The sequence below is a fragment of the Pinus tabuliformis genome, chromosome 7, assembly GCF_031772625.1.
Source record: "Pinus tabuliformis cultivar Carrire ecotype Pingquan chromosome 7, CPIR1, whole genome shotgun sequence".
NCBI classification, from domain to species: Eukaryota; Viridiplantae; Streptophyta; class Pinopsida; order Pinales; family Pinaceae; genus Pinus; species Pinus tabuliformis.
Genome location: NC_142293.1, coordinates 1,464,617,513 through 1,464,639,445, shown reverse-complemented (window position 1 = coordinate 1,464,639,445; position 21,933 = coordinate 1,464,617,513).

Genomic DNA, 21,933 nt, shown 5'->3' with positions numbered 1-21,933 from the left:
GAACATTATTAAGCTAAGTCATCCTTTAGTTGAGTTTCATCCTTTAGTTGAAGCTTCAATCAAGATACTCAGCCTCTTTTAAACCCTTCAGTCTTCCTGGAATAGCAACAGAACAAACCTATTTAACCCACATTGAATTCCTCTTCTTGTTGTGATCTTAAACTTCAAACTTCGGCCCTTATCCCTACAAGAGCACCCAAGAACAACACTCAAAAGAACCTATCTTTCACACGTTGTACCTATAGCAAAACATAAGACTTCCATGTTGCTTCTAGGGCTTCTTTCTTGTTTTCTTGTGGATCCTTCTTGCAGTGGCTAGGGCCTCTCTGAGTGCTTCTTTAGACCTTCCTTGATTGCGGCTATATGCTTCTTCTTGATGGCTGATAAGGGCCTCCCTCTTGCTATGGATTAATGCCTTCTTTACTGTGGATAAGAGCCTTCCTTTTGCTGTGTATCTAGTCTCTCTTGACTGCGTCTTTATGCCTCTCTTGACTGCATCTTAGTCCTCTCTCTAGACTACATCTTAGGCCTCTCTCTTGTTGTGGCTAAGCCTCCTTTTGACTGCAGTTAGGGCTACCTTTTACTACATCTAAGGTTTCCTTTTCGACTCTGGCTAGAGGTCCTTCAAGATTGCATCTAGGTCTCCCTTCATGACTGCAGTTAGGGCTCTTTTGTGACCGCAACTAGGGCTCACACTATTGCAGCCTGCTAGCCTCGCGCTACCTAGGGGCTTCTACATTGTAGCACTCTCTGTTGCTTCATCCGCATTTATCTCTACCCACATCTGCCAGTCATGCTACTTTCTCTTCGAGGCTCCCGTAGAAAGGTATAATCCAGGAGGTTCGGTACCTCAAGTATCTACCCTCATTGCTTGTATTCCTTCTGACTACAACTCGATGTCTCCCCACCTCTTCTCTAGATGTACATGAGCACTCCCTGTAGTCCCTAGCATGCCTTGGGACACTATGACATGAGCACTAGTGCATTAACTATGCTAAAGGGTCACTTTCTTGTTAATTTGACCATGAATATCTCTTATAAAAAGCAATATTTCTGAGCTTTGTTTACGTTAATGGTTTGATAAGAACATTTCTACAGTCTCTTCACTGAATTTCTTAAAGTTTTTAGATTTATGCTTTTTGACAAAAAAGGGCTAACATTTTACCCTAGCTAAGTAAGGATTCTTTAAATAACCTTCTAGCTTGGTTCCTTTTTGTTCCATCTAAGCTTGGAAAAGTGTCATGAATTTACATTGAACAATGTAAGAATCTACTCCAGAAACAATCAAGCCAACTCTTTCGTTTTGAAAATTACCTACCAGTTCTAGACATATTCTTTGAAATTTCTATGCTGAAGGTGTTGGATTTAGGTAAGTGATACAAAATACACACCCACAGTTCTATTGCTCACCTATTAGACCAGTGAAAATTATAGGCAAAATTGGAAGGGTTGGACATGAATGTTCCAACCATTCTCTTATTCGCCTGTAATACATATATTCATAACACATACCTACAATAATATTGTTCACCTATTATGCTAGTGCATATTGTAGGAAAATTGTTAATGTTGGACTTCATTGTCTCAAGTTCACACACCAGCGCTAAAGATGCAACATATTGTGTGCATCCTTAGATATGTTTGACATTGAAAGCTAACTGTTTAAATAAATGCATGTATAAAACTTCTATATTAGTAAAATAACCATCAATATTTTTTTCTAGTGTTTTGGGCTGAATTCACAATAGTATGGTAAACAGTGTCATTTCAATGTCTAGAAATTAGGATATATAAATGTGAGATATATACTCTATATCTTTGGGTTATATCCTTTTCAAATCTGGGTTTTTTTAGGCTACATGTTAATTGTTTGAACTTTGAACTTTGAATAAATTCCTAAATGGACTTCATAAATACTCAAATGAATGGACTTCATGAGGCAGTGGTACCGTAAATTGTGTTATTTCAAAGATTTGACTTCCATATTTTCACAAAATACAATGTCCTCAATAAATACTTATATGTATAGATACTTATGTTTAGGATTATATATGTGTTGGAGCAGTTCCTTTATGTTTTACTATAATCCTGATGCTGACAAGCTTTAGCTAACTTTTTTCATCAATTGTTCATAGAATATGCAAAAGATTTCATTGTCAAAATGTGGCAAAAATTACATTTCTCCTAATTTATTTTTTTATTGTTCATGACAAGATAATCATGTTGCAGGAATGAGGTATCCTACAGTCTGTTTCAATTTGTGGATATTTTTTTTCCTCCCATTTTTTTACAAGGATGTAGATTTGATTTTCATGTTGATGGTTTTTGCATGTATCTTATCTAGCCCCAAATGCTGGTAATGGAGCGGATCTTTAGTAGTCGAGGAAACAAACTATCAGAGGTTAATGTTACAATACCACTTCCACCTGGTATCAAAAAAAGTTTAATGGTAAGTGACATAAAGAAGAGTTATTTAACGACAAGGTTGAAAGGGCAACCTCATGTCTTAGTTCTAAGTCATTTATTTGCATTTCTTAGCTCTAAGTCATTTGTTTTTGAGCTTTACCAGATCAATTATTTCACTAATCCAATATGCATGGATTGTATTTCTCACCCGATGTTAGTTACTTGACATGGTTGATATAACATTCAATTCTAGGCCACTTTTATTTTAAGTCAAAGATTTTATTGATTAAAAGGATGTTCATATTTTGATTGGTTTACTTGGAGCTTGATTTAATTTTTTTTTCTAAATTCCACGTGGATGTTATTTTTTCAGGGTGAGCTCTTTGCACCAGTAAGGTCAAATGAGTCCTAGAACATAGGTATACAACAATAACATCTTGGCCCTTGTTGTGTATCTATTATTCTTTATATCATTGATGGATGGTTATTGATTATGTAAAACAGAGGATGGGAAGGCCTCGCCAATTCTCTTGACCAAAAAAAAAAATGGAGTGGTAGAATTGTGTTTTAAAGGGTGAGCCAAAAATCAGTACTTGAAAGGTAGAACTTGAGAATGGCAAACTATCTGATCCGGATCTAGAGACACAACAGACCGTGGAAAAAAAATGATGGTATTGATGAGTCTTCCCAGAAAATAAGCTCTAGTTATTAGACCACTGCCCAAATTTCAGTTATCTACAATGGAAATAGTGACTCTAGCTTTATTTGTATGAATAACGACTTTGGCCATTGTCTTATTCATTTCATATGAATGATTTTTATTTTCAAACTCCAACTAGTTTGTTGTTAAATTAAGTAAAGCTTTAATGACAAACTTATAGTTTTCAAATCTCTTTTCTAAATCTATTTTCTTGATCAAATTTGTATTTTTAATTTAGGTACTATAGATTGCTACTCTGTGACATATGTTATGATATAATTGCCTGGATAAATAGACAGAAGTGTTGTACACCATAGTCTTTTTTAAATCTAAAGAAACAGTATTTCCAAATACAAAGTTTATTAATTAAGAACATATTTTAGACTTATTTTCTAAGTTATGATTATATTTCGGTATGGGATTTTGTGTACACTGATATTGTGTTGTATCTTTGGTTTTTGTCAGGTAATAGTAGTTAATAAGGAATGTGTTCTCGAGTAGCAGCCACACATCTTATTCTACTATCAACATGAAACTCCATCGTTTTCAGGCATCGCAACAAAATGCAGATGTTAGTGGGATATCCAAAGTCTGTGTCAGACTAATTTAATAGTAGCAATGATTTTGATTCCTTGTCAGATAAAGAATGTCATGAGTCAAATTCAAATAAATAGAAGCAACTCAAGAATGAAGGTGAAGCTCACAAAGTCAATTTCTTTTATTTGTTAGTTGGTGTCATGTTTTGAGTGTGGACTTGTGAAATTCCGAATTTCATGTTGGTTTATGTAAAGGGGATATATATATATATATATATATATATATATATATATATATATATATATATATATATATATATATATATATATATATATATATATATATATATATATATATATATATATATATATATATATATATATATATATATATATATATATATATATATATAAATTTTTTACCATATGTCATTCATGGTTTCCGAAGATCCGTTTTACATTTGCACAGAAGTTTAGATATCAATCAGATATCTAAACAACAAACAACAACAACATTGAGATTTTTCTTTCACTCAACCTATAACATATTGCATCTATCTTCATCAATTTTCTTATTCCAAATGTTATCAACTTATGACATTTCCTTTGAAATATTTGGTGCATTTTCTAGCTATAGGTCATTTATAGATAATAAATGTCTTCAAACATTCACTTCTAATTGAGTATTCAACTGAACATATTGATTCTCTTATACATAATTATTTTTCCCTCCACCCACTTTTCATAACTTCCATAGCCATTAGGTAGGGACCTGCAGCTTCAATGTTGCTTTGCTTGTTTAGTAAAATATTGTCGAGACTTTAATTTATTGAAAGTTGTAGAATTTACAATTTATGAACTTTCAAGGTCTAATTTTAAAAGTCTAATTATTTAAAGGGTGCTAGCTCAATGGAAGAGCACCTGCTTTACAAGGAGGAGGTTGGTGGTTTGAATCCATCATGCCCTGACATGATCCATATGGAATGAGCTTTTGACCATCACCAATGAGCTTTGGTGACATTTTTCAACTGTCACCAAAATATGAAATGGTGACGGCCAACGAATGCCACCATACATATGCATCAATAGTAACAAACCTCAAAGTTCTGTAACCATAAATCGTTGTTGTTGAAATGAAATGGTCACATTCGATGTTCGTCGTTATAGTCATTGTTCATGACAGACCTTGAATGTCACCACAACACCTATACTTATGGCAATGCGGCTTTTGGTGAGGGCCAATGAACTTCACCATATATATGCACCAATAGTGACGGCCATGAAAGATCCATCATAATAAATCGTTGTTGTTCATATGAAATGGTGACGGTATCCTTCATTATAATCAATATTCGTGACAGACCTTTAATGTCACCATAACACCTATACTTTTGGTGATGCCACCTTTGGCGACGTTCATTTTTTTGTGACAGAGGCTATGGTCTATCACCATTGCTCATATGAAATGGTGACGGTCGCTATCTATCATTATAAATCATTATTGGTGATGGACTTTGAATGTCACTACAACGCCTATACTTTTGGTGACGCCACCTTTGGTGACGTTAAGTTTTTGGTGATGGAGGCTATGGTCCATCACCATTGCTCACATGGAATGGTTATAGTCACTATCCGCCATTATAAATCCTTATTGGTGACGGACTTTGAATGTCACTACAACACCTATACTTTTGGCGATGCCACTTTTGGTGACATTCGATGTTTGGTGAAAAAGGCTCTTTTGACTGTCACCAATGAGCTTATGGTGACATTTTTTTCCCCTCACCAATGTCCTTTTTTCTTGTAGTGTATCTTTGCTAACATGGGATCAAACATCAAACAACCATGCCCTATAATCCCCAACAGAATGAAGTAGCTGAACGAATGAACAGGACAATCTTAAATATGATCCCTTCCATGATGTTTTTCAATAATGTTAAGTTCTTGTTTTGGGCTGATGAGTTCAATGTGCTTTGTATATAAGGAATAGGTGTCCATATCATTATATCAAAAATAATACTCCCTATAAAATGTGGTATGGCCACATTCCTTCACTGAGGCATCTCAAGGTTTTTGGTTCCACCTGTTATGCCTTGATACCTAAGTAACAAAGAAACAAACCTGGTGCAAGGAGTCACAAATGTATCTTCTTGGGGTACTCAAATACCTTGAAATCATACCATCTTTATGATGAAGTTAATAAGACGTTTATAATGTCTAGAGATGTGATATTTCTTGAATATTCTAAGACTCACAATGTTGTTGAGAGACAAATTGATTGCTTGGATAGATTCAGACACATAAAGTATTTTCAAGAGTTTGAAAATAAGATTTCACATCCTGAAGGGGGGATCCCTATACTGGATCAATCTATGGAATCTTATTCTAAAGAACTCTCTCCCCCGCATGAAGCTCGAGCAGCTAATGACACTTCGATTAATGTGATTCACAGAATTGGGAGACTAAATCTTGATTCAGCCCCATTTTAGTCAACTAAGTAGCCTAGGAAATCTCAAAAAGGTCCTCCAGAATGGTTGACAAAGACACTTGAAATTTTTCATCCTAATGAGGTTGGAAAGACATGAACAAGAAGCTCAAACAGACATAATGGAGGAGGTGATGTAGACAATCCTTATTCACCTATTGATATGGATGTTTCTTATGATTGTGAACTGAATTTGTCTACACATTTTGAACCAACTTCCTTCAAATAGGTTGCTTCTCATGATGAATGGAAATAAGAGATGCATAAAGAATACGATGATTTAATAAATAATGGCACCTCGAAGTTGATTGATCCTCCATTGGGAAGCAAACCAATAAGCAGCAAGTGGGTCTTTAAGAACAAGTATAAATCAGATGTCTATCTTGACAAGCATAAAGCTAGACTTGTGGAAAAAGGTTTTGCATAGAAGGAAGGGGTCGACTATGAGGAAAATTCACCCCCCCCCCCCCCCCCCCGCCCCCCAACAACAAAATGGGCTACCATCCAACACTCATTGCCTTGGCAGCTCAGAACGATTGGAAAGTCCATCAAATGGATGTAAAAACTACTTTCTTGAATGGTGATTTGAAAGACAATGTTTTTATGTCCTAACCAGAAAGATTTGTGGTGAAGGGTTAGGAACACAAAGTATCCAAGCTTGTAAAATCCTTTTATTTCCTCAAGAATGCACCGCAAACCTAGTACGAGAAATTAACAGAGCATCTTTTGAAACTTAATTTCAAACATTATGACCTTGATGATGCAACTTTGTTTGTCAAGAAAAATTGAAAAACAATTGTATATATTGTGGTGTATGTAGATAATATTATGATGACATGGAACAATGAGAAATACATTACATCCATAAATAAATACCTAAGGAAAGTTTTTGAATGAAAAAATTGGGCTATCTTCACTAATATCTTCGTATTGAAGTAACTCAACATCCATAGTTTATATTTCTTTCTCGAAAGAAGTACATTGGAGATATGTTGAACAAGTTTGGCATGTCTGAGTGCAATCCTTTAACTACTCCAATGGAACAAAACTTAAATATCACATCCACTGAAGGAGAATAATTAGAGGATGCAACAAAGTGTAGACAATTTGTAGGAAGTCTCAACTATCTCGCTACTACCAGATTGGAAATTTCATTTGTTGTTGGAATCCTCTCCATGTTTATGAAAAATCCTTGTGAGGGTCATCGGTCTACTGCAAAAAGAATTATAAAGTACTTGAAGGTGTTATAAAAATGTATACTATAGAGCAATGGAACACATAAATATTGCGGAAACACAAACAGAGAAAACATATAAAACAAGAGAGACGCGGATATATGTGATTCACCCAATTTGGGATACGTCCATAGCGAAACATCCATTCCTTCCTTTTATATTATCCAAAAAAATGAAGAGATACAACCTACAACAAATGCATTGTAATTTCCTCTTCTCTCTAACATAGTCTCCTCTCTCTTTCTCATTCAAAACGATAATCCAAAGCTGCAATACAATTCCTGCATATAAATCGAGGGTTGCCTCCTAGGGAAAAAACCCTAAAATAACATAACTTATAACATCATATCATTTTCCTAATGAATATACCAAATTGACTACGAAATTACAATATTTTACAAGGATAATTTTAATTTATTTTTAGCATTATGGGCACTACCTCCAAACCCTCACCAAGGGGGATGACGTTGATTAAACACTTAGTGTTGATGCCTTGTTAGGAATTGGGATCCAGACACGATTGAAAAAAACCTCAGAGTAAGGAAGATAATCAGGGTCCACACCCAATAGAAGGGAACTCAAGACTTTGGACTCAAATATACATAAGTGGGTAACTTCAACTTGATTGGATACTCTAATTTAGATTTTGATGGAGATAAAGAAACTAGAGTATCTACTTCAGGTTATGTTATCAATCTTGGATTAGGAGCTTTCTCCTAGAGGTCGCGCAAATAGTGAGCTCCAACATATTCCACAACTGAGGCAAAATATGTGGCAGCAATTGAAGCAACAAAGGAAATTGTGTGGCTCAAGTTAATTTTGTAAGATTTGTAAGAGAAACAAGTACATTCAACTCATTTTTTGATTGAAAACACTTATGCAATAAATTTGGACAAGAACCCAAAGTTCCATGATCGAATGAAGTAGATCAACATAAAATACCATCTGATTCGATATCACGTTCAGGCCGAAATAATCCGCCTACGAAATTATTCCACAAATTAGCAGATTGCAAACATCTTCACCAAAGCACTTGGAAGGGAAAAGTTTGAAATATTTATAATCATGCTTATACTCACCAACATTCCTTCAAATTAAGAGGGGTAATGTTGACACTTAATCTTTGGGATTAGGATAATTATGTAAATATTGCAAATGCAAAAAGTAAGGAAGGTGAAGAGACACTATAATTTGAATTCCAAGAGTCGCCCTTCAATGTATTTACCAATGATCTCTTAATGCAAATAAAAAATCACATTCGTGGAGTTACTCTTGGCCTGACATAGATAAAGTCACCACTCGAGCCTTGCTCGACCTTTGTTGGCAACAACAATATCCTATAATTATCTCGCGACTTACTCCTCAAATTGAATAATTAACTAGGGAAATGACCAACTTAGAGTCGCCTGCAACTGTCATGAAAATTTAAGGAAATAAGAATGAATCAAATCTGTTCAAATATCACAAGAAACCGTTACAGATATTATAGTTAAATCTACCAGGGTAAATCTGGTAATTTCTCTGGTGTCAAAGGGTACTAAATAAAGTCATAGTTTGTTATTGCTTGCAAACTATTGATAATTTACGAATTATTCTCATTTCAAATTTTATAAAATAAAACAAAAGAATATTACAAAATTCTAAATTTTATAACACTTCTATTTCATGTTATATTATTCTCTTAAATTTTGTCTATATTTATCGCAAGTGAATTTGTTGATAAAATATATTGATTGCTCTACTCATGGGATGTATCTGGCTGAAAGTGGAACTTGTTATCAGAAGTTCTTTTGTTAGTACTTCTTTGGTTACTTGTTAACCTTTGATTGTCCATGAGGCCAAAACAGGAAATTATATTATTTTTGTAAAGACATTTTTAATTTGGTTCTAAATTTAATAAAATTGTTTCAAAACAAATTTTTGTATATAAAATCCTCATTTTGGACAGAGAAGGGGAGGGACCCGTAGGGTGAAATAAGATTGCTTTTAGAGCAAAGAAGGGTTTTATTTTACTGTGGAATGAATGATATTTTCAGACAACTCCATGTGGTATGATTCCATCTAGTGTTTGCAATTTTATTTCCATAAGTCATTGTTGTTTTTCGTAATATCTTTTGGTTTACGAAATATATCCATGTCTATTAATCGACTTTGTGCATTAATAAACACCTTATATTAGTTTCATTTCTATATTGTTTAAAATTCCATCTACTCGGATTTGTCAGTTTGATTAATCAATTCTTTAGTCTTCAGTGACTAGTGTCCTTAGAGGAATAATTTGATTTTGATAATCAGTTGGTTTGAGAGATTTGTCAACCTAGTTATACTATCTATCTTTTATTAATGAATCTATAGTAGATTATATATTATAAATGTTATCCTAATTACTTATATTAGCTTTGATTTGATGATTAATTGATATGATTCGATAATTACCAGTTAAAGAATGGATTTTGACTTAAAAGGATATCATTTGTTTTGGATGATCTTTCACTCATAAGTCTTGTCCAAGTGCTAATTATAGGCTAGTTATAAGAATTATTATATTTACCTAATGTTATGTTTATATAACAATATGAGTATCATGTTTTGATGATTTTGTTCATTCTGTTCTTTATTGTTGACACCTAATCTTCATGATTGGGAATTTTATGTAAATAAATAAATTGGGAAGGTGAACAGTCATCGGGAGATGAACTGAAAAATCACTCCCTATTGTATATAACAATGGGTTACCTATGGAATATACACGAATCAGTTTTTCTGAGTTTTCTGCCAAACTGGAGTTACTCCTGGCCTGACATGGTATCAGAGCCAGTGCTAAAAATAGTCGTAACTCCCTTCATCTCTACCACTGCCTCTTTCCTAAAATAGTCTTCCATTGCCTCAGTGTTGATCGCTGCTCTGCGTCTGTCGATGGCCTGACATGCCCAGAGATGCGTTGGTAAAATGATGCTTGGACAGTATTGGTAACTGATCTTGAGCTCATCGCCGTTCTCAGGGATTCCATGCGTAGCGGAAAAGTGGTATTATCGTGAGACTTCTTTGAATGCACTGTGTTAAAATCTCTCTTTAAAATTTCTCTTTCTTTTCTTTGCCAAAATTCCAATAGCTTGTGAAACTGTGTGGGTGGCCTGTCTTCAGCAAACTCATCGAGAAGTCGACGTGCTTCAGTCGCAGAGACACCAACATGTCTCAACGCTTCTAACTCCCTCAAATAGTCTCTCCTCCGATAGTTATTAGAAGAGCCCCACCGAGGATCCAAACGGCCATTAATGCAATTTACACGCAGAAATTTTATGGCTACTTCATCACAGCTGGAGAATACCTCCTCCTCTCCTAACTGGCAGACCCCATTTCCATGAATATGAACAGGCTGAATTAATCGTTGCTTAGAATTAGAATCTCCAAACTGCACACTAAATACCTCTTTAGAACGTATCAGAGCACTTACAGAGAGATCGGGAGAGGCACGGTCCCCTGCCTGCCCTACCCTGCCACTGAGCCACATTGCAAAAACTCATATTGCATTGCTTTTTCCTCCATATCGACATCATCATCATCAGAAGCCCCGTATTTTTCACCAATTAATGCCTAACAGCTGCATCCAGAAGCTCTTCTTCAACGAGAACGGCAGCGAAGGTGAAGAAAATCTATGGATCTCCGGGAAAAGGATCCGATAGTTCTGATAGTTTTGAGATTTACTCTTTGTGAATTCATTGTTGAGTGATAACCAAACTATGCTGACGGAGGGATGTAGTCCAGCTGCCAGTAAAGTATTTTTTTTAAGTTTGTATCAATGGTTATATCATGTTTCTTTGGACATTTGAACTTGTCATGGATGTGTTATTTTTTGGAATAGTATTGATCCTGTGCTCTAGCGAGAGGTCCACAAAACATTAGGGTTTACAGGAGACAAGTGTTGTGCTTAAAATCCGCGGCACCTGAATCATGCTATCGGTTTCAAGAAGGAAACATTAAATCGAGGGCAACACATGGAATGGTATCAAAAGGAATGAACAGAGCATCGGTCTGATTGTATTGCTCAGTCTTGTTTAAAAAAAAAAAATCATTCAAAGCATTTGTGGAGGTGAATAGTAGAATTACACAGTTTTTTATCATTTGAATGGTAATGTTGCATTGAAACATTAAAGTGATATGTAATATTGAAGTGATATGTACATAATATTTCAATGAAATGTTGATGCTTCTATCAAACATTAGAGGGATTTGAAGAAAATATAGTGCATAAGGCTGTAACGTAAGGAAGTTTTTTTTTATCAGCAGAAGTTATTTATTAGCAGAAGTTTTTTTATCAGCAGAAGTTTTTTTATCAGCAGAAGTTTTTTTTACAGAATGCATTCAATCATCTCTATGGTAGGAATAGTTCTCACTGGCAAGGAGAACTATCCTGAATGGTACCGGATGATAAAGCACACCCTCATCTTCAATGAGTTGTGGAAAGGAGTGTGTGTCGGAGAGGGAGACAATGACCCAGTGCAGCCTACATCAGACAAAGAGCTCGTCATTTGGGAAAACAAGAACAGCAAAGCCTATGCATTAATCGCAGCATCTATAAATGAAGAAGTAAGTCGTCATATTTCATCATATTCAACTGCCTTTGAAGCTTTACAAAAGCTGAAAGAACTCTATGACTCACATTCTTCACTTGAAGTTGTTCAACTCATAATTAAACTCTTCACTCTTGAACTGAAAAATAATGATCCTCTTGCTCTTGCATCTGAAGTAAAGTCTATAATGCATGATATTAAATCCACTAAGGTTGAGATGGATATCCCTCTTATTGCTTTTCTCAAGGCACTCTATCCTACCTACTCCAATTATCTTGAGTCTTTACAAGCAAATGGAAATATTAAAGATATAACCTTTGACTCTCTTGTGAAAAAGTTTGCTAAAAGAGAGAAAGCCTTTGGAAAGAAGACAGTCCCTGAATCTTCTGAAGAGACTGTGTGCCTTGCTCATAAAGAAAAGCATCCTGCTCAAGATTCTACAAGAGGAAGAGGTGGACGAAGAGGAAGAGGAAGATACTTCAGAGGCAGGGGGGCAGACATTCTCAAGGAGAAAAAGCAGATCTGCATTGCATTCGCTGCAAACGAAATGGATCACATGATGCTTCTACATGCAAGCTACCATGGGACAAAATTGAGCAGAAAAGAAACCAGCAGAAAGGTAAAACTGATGATACAGACAAAGGTAAAGCACCTGAATCCGCTCACTATATTGAGGCACAATGTAACATTGGAGTAAATGAAGATTTGTTTAATGCTTCACTTGCTTCTTCGAAAAATGATTGGTTGCTTGATTCAGGAGCAACCTGTTATATGACTCATAGAAAAGATTTTTTGAAGATTTCACTGACAATGTTGATGGAGCAGTATACTTTGCAGATCAGTCAAAAATCAAGCCATCAGGGCTTGGCACAATCAGGATTAAACTGCCTGGTCTTCCAGACTTTCTTCTGGATCATGTTCTATATCTCCCACAGCTCAAGAGAAACTTGCTGTCCTTGGTCCACATCCACCAGCAAGGTCACTCCTTTCATATGTTTGATGGCAAGCTTGAGGTAAGAAAAGCATCTGACCACTCACTTGTCATGAGGGGAATAGAAGAAGAAAGGCTTCTCAAAATGCAAGGAACCTCTGCTCATGCACAACATTTCTCATAAATTTCTCATCATGAAGAAGGTACACTTCCATCAAGTTTATTATGGCATGCTAGATTTGGACATTTAAACTATGACAGTCTCCGATTATTGAAGAAAAATGGTGTTGCTGGTTTGCCTACAATTCCTAGGAAACATAAGCAATGTGATGCTTGCATTCTAGGAAAGCATAGCAAACAGTCTTTTCATGATTCACATTCAAGAGCACATAGGAAGCTTGAACTCATTCATTCAGATTTATGTGGTCCAATGCCTGTTCCTTCTGCAAATGGAAATAAATATATCATGACATTTATTGATGATTACACCAGAATGTGTTGGGTTTATTTATTTAAGAACAAATATGATGCTTTTCAAACATTCAAGAATTTTCATAAATGGATTGAAAATGATGCACAATCTCATATTGGGTCTATTCGCACTGATAATGGAAAATAATATACACCAAATGAATTTGAACACTATCTTCGCCAACATGGGATCAAACATCAAACAACTGTGCCTTATAATCCCCAACAGAATGGTGTAGCTAAAAGAATGAATAGAACAATCTTGAATATGGTACGATCCATGCTTTTCTTCAAAAATGTAAAGATAATGTTTTGGGCTGATGCTGTTCTATGTGCTGCATATATAAAGAATAGATGTCCATCTAATGCTATAAGAAACAAGACTCCTTATGAATTGTGGTATGGACATGTTCCTTCGGTAAAACATCTCAGGATCTTTGGTTCCACCTGTTATGCTTTGATACCAAAGGTACATAGAAACAAACCTGGTGCTAGAAGTCGTAAGTGTATCTTCCTGGGGTATTCAAACACCTCTAAAGCATACCGCCTCTATGATGAAGTAAATAAAAAGTTTGTTGTATCTAGAGATGCCATTTTTCTTGAAACATCCAAATCTGACAATGTAGTTGAGCGGCAACTTGATCGCTTGGATAGATTCGAAAAAACGAAATCATTTCAAGAAGTTGATAATCAGATTCCACATCTTGAAGGGGGGATTCTTATACTAGATCAACATGTGGAATCTTCTTCTGAAGAACAATCGCGCTTGCATGAAACTCCAACAACGGATGATGCTTTAAGTGATGTAATTGATAGAATTGGGAGACTCAATCTTGATTCAGTCCCAACTCAATCAACAGAACAGCCTGGACCATCTCAGAAAGGTCCCCCAAAGTGGCTGACAAAGACACTTGAAAGTGTTCATCCTGATGAAATTGGAAAAACAGAAACCAAAAATTCAAACAGACAAAATGGAGGTGATGTAGATGACTCTAATTCATCTGTTGATATGGATGTTACTTATGATTGTGAATTGAACTTGTCTACAGATTTTGAACCAACTTCCTTCAAAGAAGCTGCTTCTCATGATGAATCGAAAGAAGCGATGTAAAAGGAGTATGATACTCTCATAAAGAATGGCACTTGGAAGCTGGTTGACCCTCCATTTGGAACCAAACCAATTGGATGCAAGTGGGTCTACAAGAACAAGTACAAAGCTGATGGCTCACTTGAGAAGCACAAATCTAGGCTTGTGGCAAAATGTTTTGCACAGAAGGAAGGGGTCGATTATGAGGAAACTTTTGCCCCCACAGCAAAATGGGCCACCATCCGGACACTTTTTGCACTAGCAGCTCAGAACTGTTGGAAAGTCCATCAAATGGATGTAAAAACTGCATTCTTGAATGGAAATATAAAAGAGAATGTTTTTATGTCCCAGCCTGAAAGATTTGGTGTGAAAGGACATAAACATAAAGTATGCAAACTTGTGAAGTCCTTGTATGGCCTCAAACAAGCACCGCGAGCCTGGTATGAAAAACTAACTGAGCATCTTCTGAAACTCAACTTCAATCATTTTGATCTTGATGATGCAACTTTGTTTGTCAAGAAAGTTGGCAAAACAGTTGTGTATCTTGTGGTATATGTAGATGATCTTTTAATGATAGGGAACAATGAAAGCTACATTGCATCCATAAAGAAGGAATTGGGGAAAAGTTTTGAAATGACTGATTTGGGATATGTTCATTACTATCTTGGCATTGAAGTAACCCAACATCCAAAAGCCATATTTCTTTCTCAAAATAAATACATTGGAGATTTGTTAAACAAATTTGGCATGACAGAATGCAATTCTCTTTCTACTCCAATGGAAGAAAACTTAAAGCTCACATCTATTGAAGGAAAGGAATTTGAGGATGCAACAAAGTATAGACAGCTTGTAGGAAGTCTCATCTACCTCACTACTACCCGACCAGACATTTCATTTACTGTTGGAATCCTCTCCAGGTTCCCGCAAAAGCCTTGTGAGGGACATTGGTCTGCTGCAAAAAGAGTTCTAAGGTACTTGAAGGGAACTCAAGACCTTGGAATCAAAGTATACACAGGTGGACGACTTCAGCTTGATTGGATACTTTGATTCAGACTTCGATGGAGACAAAGAAACTAGGGTATCTACTTCAGGATATTCTATGAGTCTTGGATCAGGAGTTGTCTCCTGGAGATCACGCAAACAATCAGTTCCAGCAGATTCCACAATAGAAGCAGAATACGTGGCAGCAGCTGAAGCAACGAAAGAAATTGTGTGGCTCAGGAAAATTCTTGAAGATTTGCAGGTAAAACAAGTACAATCAACTCCACTCATGATTGATAATACCTCTGCAATAAAGTTGGCCAAGAACCCAAAGTTCCATGATCGAACAAAGCATATCAATACTAAATATCATCTAATTCGACATCATGTTGAGGCCAAAACAATCCATCTCCGTCATTGTTCCACAAATGAGCAAATTGCAGACATCTTCACCAAAGCACTTGGAAGGGAAAAGCTTGAACGATTCAGAATGATGCTTGGACTCACCAACATCCCTTCAGATTAAGGGGGGGAATGTTGACACCTAATCTTCATGATTGGGAATTTTATGTAAATAAATAAATTGGGAAGGTGAACAGTCATCGAGAGATGAACTGAACAATCACTCCCTATTGTATATAACAATGGGTTACCTATGGAATATACACGAATCAGTTTTTCTGAGTTTTCTGCCAAACTGGAGTTACTCCTGGCCTGACATTTATCACATTAAGAAATATTTATTCTTTTTGTTAGTAGTTACATTAATTATAATTTCTTGAAAATAATTGATTATATTTGATTCCTTTTCTAGCACTAGTTATATTAACATTCTAGCTTTAGTTTATCTCTGTATTATATTGTGAATGATGTAGTATAATTACTAATTTCATAACAGAAAGCTAATAGTTCCTCTAGATTTAATTAGATTAGGATTTTACATATAATTCCTTTAGTTTATTTTATTGTAATTATTCTTACTTAATTTAGTATATCTAGAAAAACATTAAATTATGTAACTTATCATTATTCTTCTTCGTATGAAGGAAGAAGCCAAAGGTTAACAGAGCCTTAAAACCCATCGAGAACAACCATCCCAAACAGTTGGGGTTGTTTGAAGACGCTTGGTCTAGGTCATCTCTCATTTGTTGACATAGGTGTGTTAACACCCACATCAACAATACCCCATCCACTAGAATCCACCTTTCTGGTTAAAGCACAAAAGATGGACTTTCCTTCTATTTCCTGACCCAACCTATAGAAAATTTGCAATAATGGAGTTGACCCACTTAATGATCTCCTTCGACATCTTATAAATGTGCATCCAGTATATGGATACTTTGCAAAACTGACTTGATCAATACAAGTCTGCTCCCCATCAATAGCCACTTATGTGACCATATAAGCAACTTCTTCTCAAAAATTTTGATGATCCACTTCCAGTATTTAATCTCATATCTAGTCGGTTTAATATAAAATCCCATATATTTGAATTCCCCCTTCTAATGGGACTGTCTATACTTAAAAAATATTTGCAATCTCCTTTATTGAAGCATCTTCAATATCTGATGAGATCAATGTTGATTTTTCCTTATTCATGATAAAACATGTCACTTTGCCAAAATATGAAACTATCAGGTGAAAATATTTCCACTCTGAGACCGAGACTTTCCCAATCAAAAGGATATCATCTACAAACATCAAGTGTGTAAGTCGAATATTCCTAGACATCCTACAACCAAAAATATTACCACATGTGAAGTTTGCCATAATTATTTTTCTTAAACCATATATAACAGTCATAAACATGATGATAGATATGGCACAACCATGTCTGAGGCCTTTGGATGCTCTAAATAACTTTGTAGGAAAACCATTAATAATGATTGGAAAATTTGCATTCGAAATGAAAACCATAATCCACTTTACCATCAACACACAAAGAATGTTTTATGAAGGATCAGCTATAGAAATTTCTACTCCACATAATTGAAAGCATTAATGAGGTCGATATTCATGAGACAAGTCATAATCTACCAGGTTTTGATTGTTTGGATGCACTCTAGTGAAATGGAAATAATATCATTATTTTCCTATGTTCCAACAAATCAAATAGTTCAACAGTAATGTGCTTAGACAAAATAGGCTTAATCCTATTTGAAATGATCTTTGATATCAATTTATAAACTGAATTACATAGTGAAATATGAAATTAATTTGCAAAAGAAAGAGGCTTTGAAATATTAGAGATAAGAGAAATGAAGGTGGAGTTTACCAATCATGTAATCATATTCAGGTGTCAAGATTCTTCAACCATAGTAGAAATATTGTCGAGAATAACATCCTGGAAATGTAAGAAGACCTCCACAGACCACCTATATGGTCCTGGACTCTTGTCCTTTGGAATAGATTTCATAACCATTAAAACCTCTTCACTGGTGACTGGTCTCTCAAAATATACCTTTTCTTCCTCACTAACCATCACTAGAAAGTTATTGATATACTCCATTTACTTATTGAAAGAAACCCCTTCCTTTTCTCTAAATTGTTGGCTAAATAACTAAACTACTTTGTCCTGAATCTCATTTGGTCATTTGTGGAAAAAACCTTCTCCATCTCTGACTTCCAAATAACATTTTGTTTCTTCCTGAGGGATGATTGTTGATCAAAGAAACAATATTTTTGCCTCCTTCTTCCACCCACGATGACCGACTCTTAATATTCCATTCATCCTCTCATGTCTTCAAAATATGTATCTTCCTTGTTTTAAGACTAAGAATATTTTGTTTTGTAGAGCCAACAAAGAAAAACTGATCATCCGGGTCTAATAGAGACTTATGTCCAGACCAATAGATATCATCTCCTACACGAGTGCATTTTTTTTCCAATCCAAATTCTTGTTGCTTTCTTTAGCTCTTTGAGCTTGAAACATATTTCCTCCATACATGAACCCCCTAGTGCAGGAAGTGAATCTAGCCAAGAATCTTGAACCATGCCACCACTTCAAAAGCTCACTCCTTTAACCAATAGTGATTAAATTCAAAGAGAAGGGAATTCTTCAATTGAATCCCTCACCATTCCAAAAATATCATATTATAACCTGATTAAATAGAAGGTAGGATCCAATAAGTCATATGCTTCAGACACCTTATTAATCTGAGTTTAACCGTAAAATTGTCTAGTCTTTTAGAGATACCCCAACACCCATTCTTTGGTTTCTTTGAGTAGGGCTAATAGTATTAGGCTGAATATCCCTAAGATTATTATGTGCAATTGAATCTTGAAAATAAGGCCACAAAATGTCCTCCTTACTGTTTTGTCCCCAAACGTCATCCTCATCCATCGTGAGATTATAGTCACCTTCCATGATCATAGACTTATGTCAAAATACCATTATTCTCAATTATTCCCTAGAACTACTTTCTCCTAGAGAAAATGGAATAAATAGTCAGAAGTTGAATTCAAAGATTAGAACCTCTTTGAAATCTTGATAATATGATGCTTAAAACAAAGTAATAAGTTCTAAAGTTAAAAAAAATTAGGATTCCACATGGAAGTGAGTCCTCTCGAGAGACGAAAGGCACTGACCACACATACATTCCAATGAGGATATATCTTCAAACAATATACCATAGTTTCATGGAATAGAGCAACATTTGGTTTATATATCTAGATAGTATTATTGAGGGATCTTCTTTTTAGGTTACATCCCAACCCTGTCACATTAAGGGACATAACTATCATTAAGGAATTTTCCCCACAGGAACATCCCCTCTAGGTCCTGAGTGTCTGTCAATGATACATCTAAATGTCTAACCTTAAAATAATTAAGATCATTAAGTGGAGAATTTGTCTATTCTAGGGATGCATGAAAAGTTGAGAGAAGTTTCGAGGGTGCCATGTCAACATTTGTCATTTTCTTGTATTTGTTCCCTTTTTTCTATCTAGTAGTGACGTTCTTCCGAGAACATTGGATCACAACGACTTTTTCAACATCATATAAATCCTTTTTGATAGTTAGGGTTTCTATGTCAGTCAACTCATCCCTAGACAAGTTTAATAATTCCATATCCTTAGAGAATTGAGAGGGGGTGAGTCCAAAAGGCTCGTCAAATTTGATAGGGGATGGGAAATAATTATCTAGTTCCTTACGGGCATTTGACTGCCCATCCCGATCACCTCCGGAGGGAATAGTCTCACTATAGATGGAAGTCAGCCTATCTCCCCTCTCTAAAGAGTTTATGATCCAGGATTTCTGTAAGACAAATTCAGAATTACAACCCCTAATGCCCGGGGGGTGGAAAGAGAGTTTATGATCCAGGATTTCTGTAAGACAAATTCAGAAATACAACCCCTAATGCCCGGGGGGTGGAAATTTCAAATGGGACAACCCCGCCCATCAACTTTACTAAAATCAACCTCTTTATTGTTTTTGGAATAATCATTTTCATTTAAAAAGGAACCAGGATAATTATTGATACTTATTATTGGGAGATTGCAGATATCGAAACCACGAAGTTAACCCAGATTCGGACCACCTTAAACATGTGAATCCTTTCCTCCACTGAAAGAACCTCCCTTAGGATCAAAAGAAAATCTCCCAAGGAAATATGCCACAATATGACAAGTCGTGTGGCAACATAAGCACTTGAAAGAGACTCCCAGAAATCTATGAACTGTAGGAAAAGAAAAAGCCCCAAAAATATATCAAGCTCCGCAGGAAATCCTCTAAAGTAGTCCATCTCTACTAAAACCAACCAATCCTTTTGTCTCATCCTACCAAGATCCCTTCTTCCAGGGAATAAAACTTACTCATTCTGTGAGCAATGGGCTATATTGCTTCAATTTACCTACTATTATCTTCTCCTTTACAATGCGATAATATAACGTTACTATTTTTATTAAATACTATTTTTTAAAATAAAATTTCCCTCAGATTTTTAATTTAGAAATCACTGCTTTTCACTGCAGGAAGAAAAAAAAATTAAAGATAAAAATATTTTATTAATTAAAAATTCCATACATTAACAAAGAAACTAATTTTTAAGCAAACACAATCTTATTCACGATTTTTCGGATTTTTTGGACCGATACGGCCAAACTTGGTAACTATGTTAAAAACATAACAAAAACCAGAGTGCAGTGATTATGGTATCGGTAACCATGTTAAAAAATGTACAAAAATCACACTGCAGTGATTATGGTCTTGGCTTAGGGTGAAATTTTACAATAATTTCATGTCATTTTAAGATTTCAAGCATTTTTTAACTGAAAGGTGGTAGAATAATCCTAAATTAATTAGAAATTTCAATCTTCTTGTGTTGAATTAATTGAAAACTTTCACATAAACTCTCTTGTATTACTAAATTTATAATTTTTCTTTTTAATGTAATCGACTGAACTTTTTAATATTAATTTTCTTACATATATATATTTTAATTAATTTTCTTATATTACTAAACTTATATTTTTTCTTTTTTAAATGTATTTGACTGATTTTTTTAATATTAATTTTTTTACTTTCATATATATATATACTTATAATTACTTTATTCAGTGGAGAGGTTCATTTTACATTTCAATATGAGGGGTTGTGTAAGTTTCTTGGTCTGTCCTCTTTAAAATAAAATTTAAATTTAAAAATTTTGTTCTAAATACCCCAATATGAAACGATGCGTAAGTTTCTCAGTCCGTTCCCTTTATATTAAATTAAAATTTAGAATTTATGTTCTAAAAAGAAAAATAATGTTGCTATAAATTGATAAAAGTAAAAAAAAAGAAATGCATGAGTAAGATGTTTAAATCTTATACTTTTCAAAAATATTTCAACAAAAGATTTGAATAAACTATTTGAATATTTATGTTAACTAATTTACATAGATATCAACTTCATATATATATTTATATATAGAAGGAAAAAAAAAAATATGGTTAAAAAATTTATTTGGTCTTATATATACTCTATTTAACATTAAAAAATACAAGTTAAATAATGAAAAATAACACATTGTCTTTTGCACTCTAAAAAAGTTTGCACATAAAGAAATTTGATCCCTCTCGGCTCATGTTAGATCCATACTTAACATGGATCTATGCTGGTTTACATTAAATTAAAGGGTTGTTTACCAAAATTAAGGCTTTGTTTACCTAGGCCACAAATTAGTGTGGTAAGTTATTTTTTTTGGAATTTTGGTATTTTGGTTTTCAAAGAATCTGATAGTAAGAGTGTTTGAATTGGTTTTTATGGTGGAAATAGATTCAACACCATCGAAAAGCTAGTGAACACCCAAAATACTAAAATTTAACAACTATAACTCAGAATCTAATATCCTGATAGCGGATAAACTAACTTCGAAACTTTACTTTTGAAAAGTGAATCATGAATAGGTGGCCATGATCGTGAGTGAATTGACTTATACACTTTTTTTTCTTTTTTCTTCTTCTTCTTCTTCTTCTGTTTTTCAGTAAGAAAAAAGTGAAATATATTTCCAGATATGTCTAGTTACATATTGTGTCATTGTTGATATCAA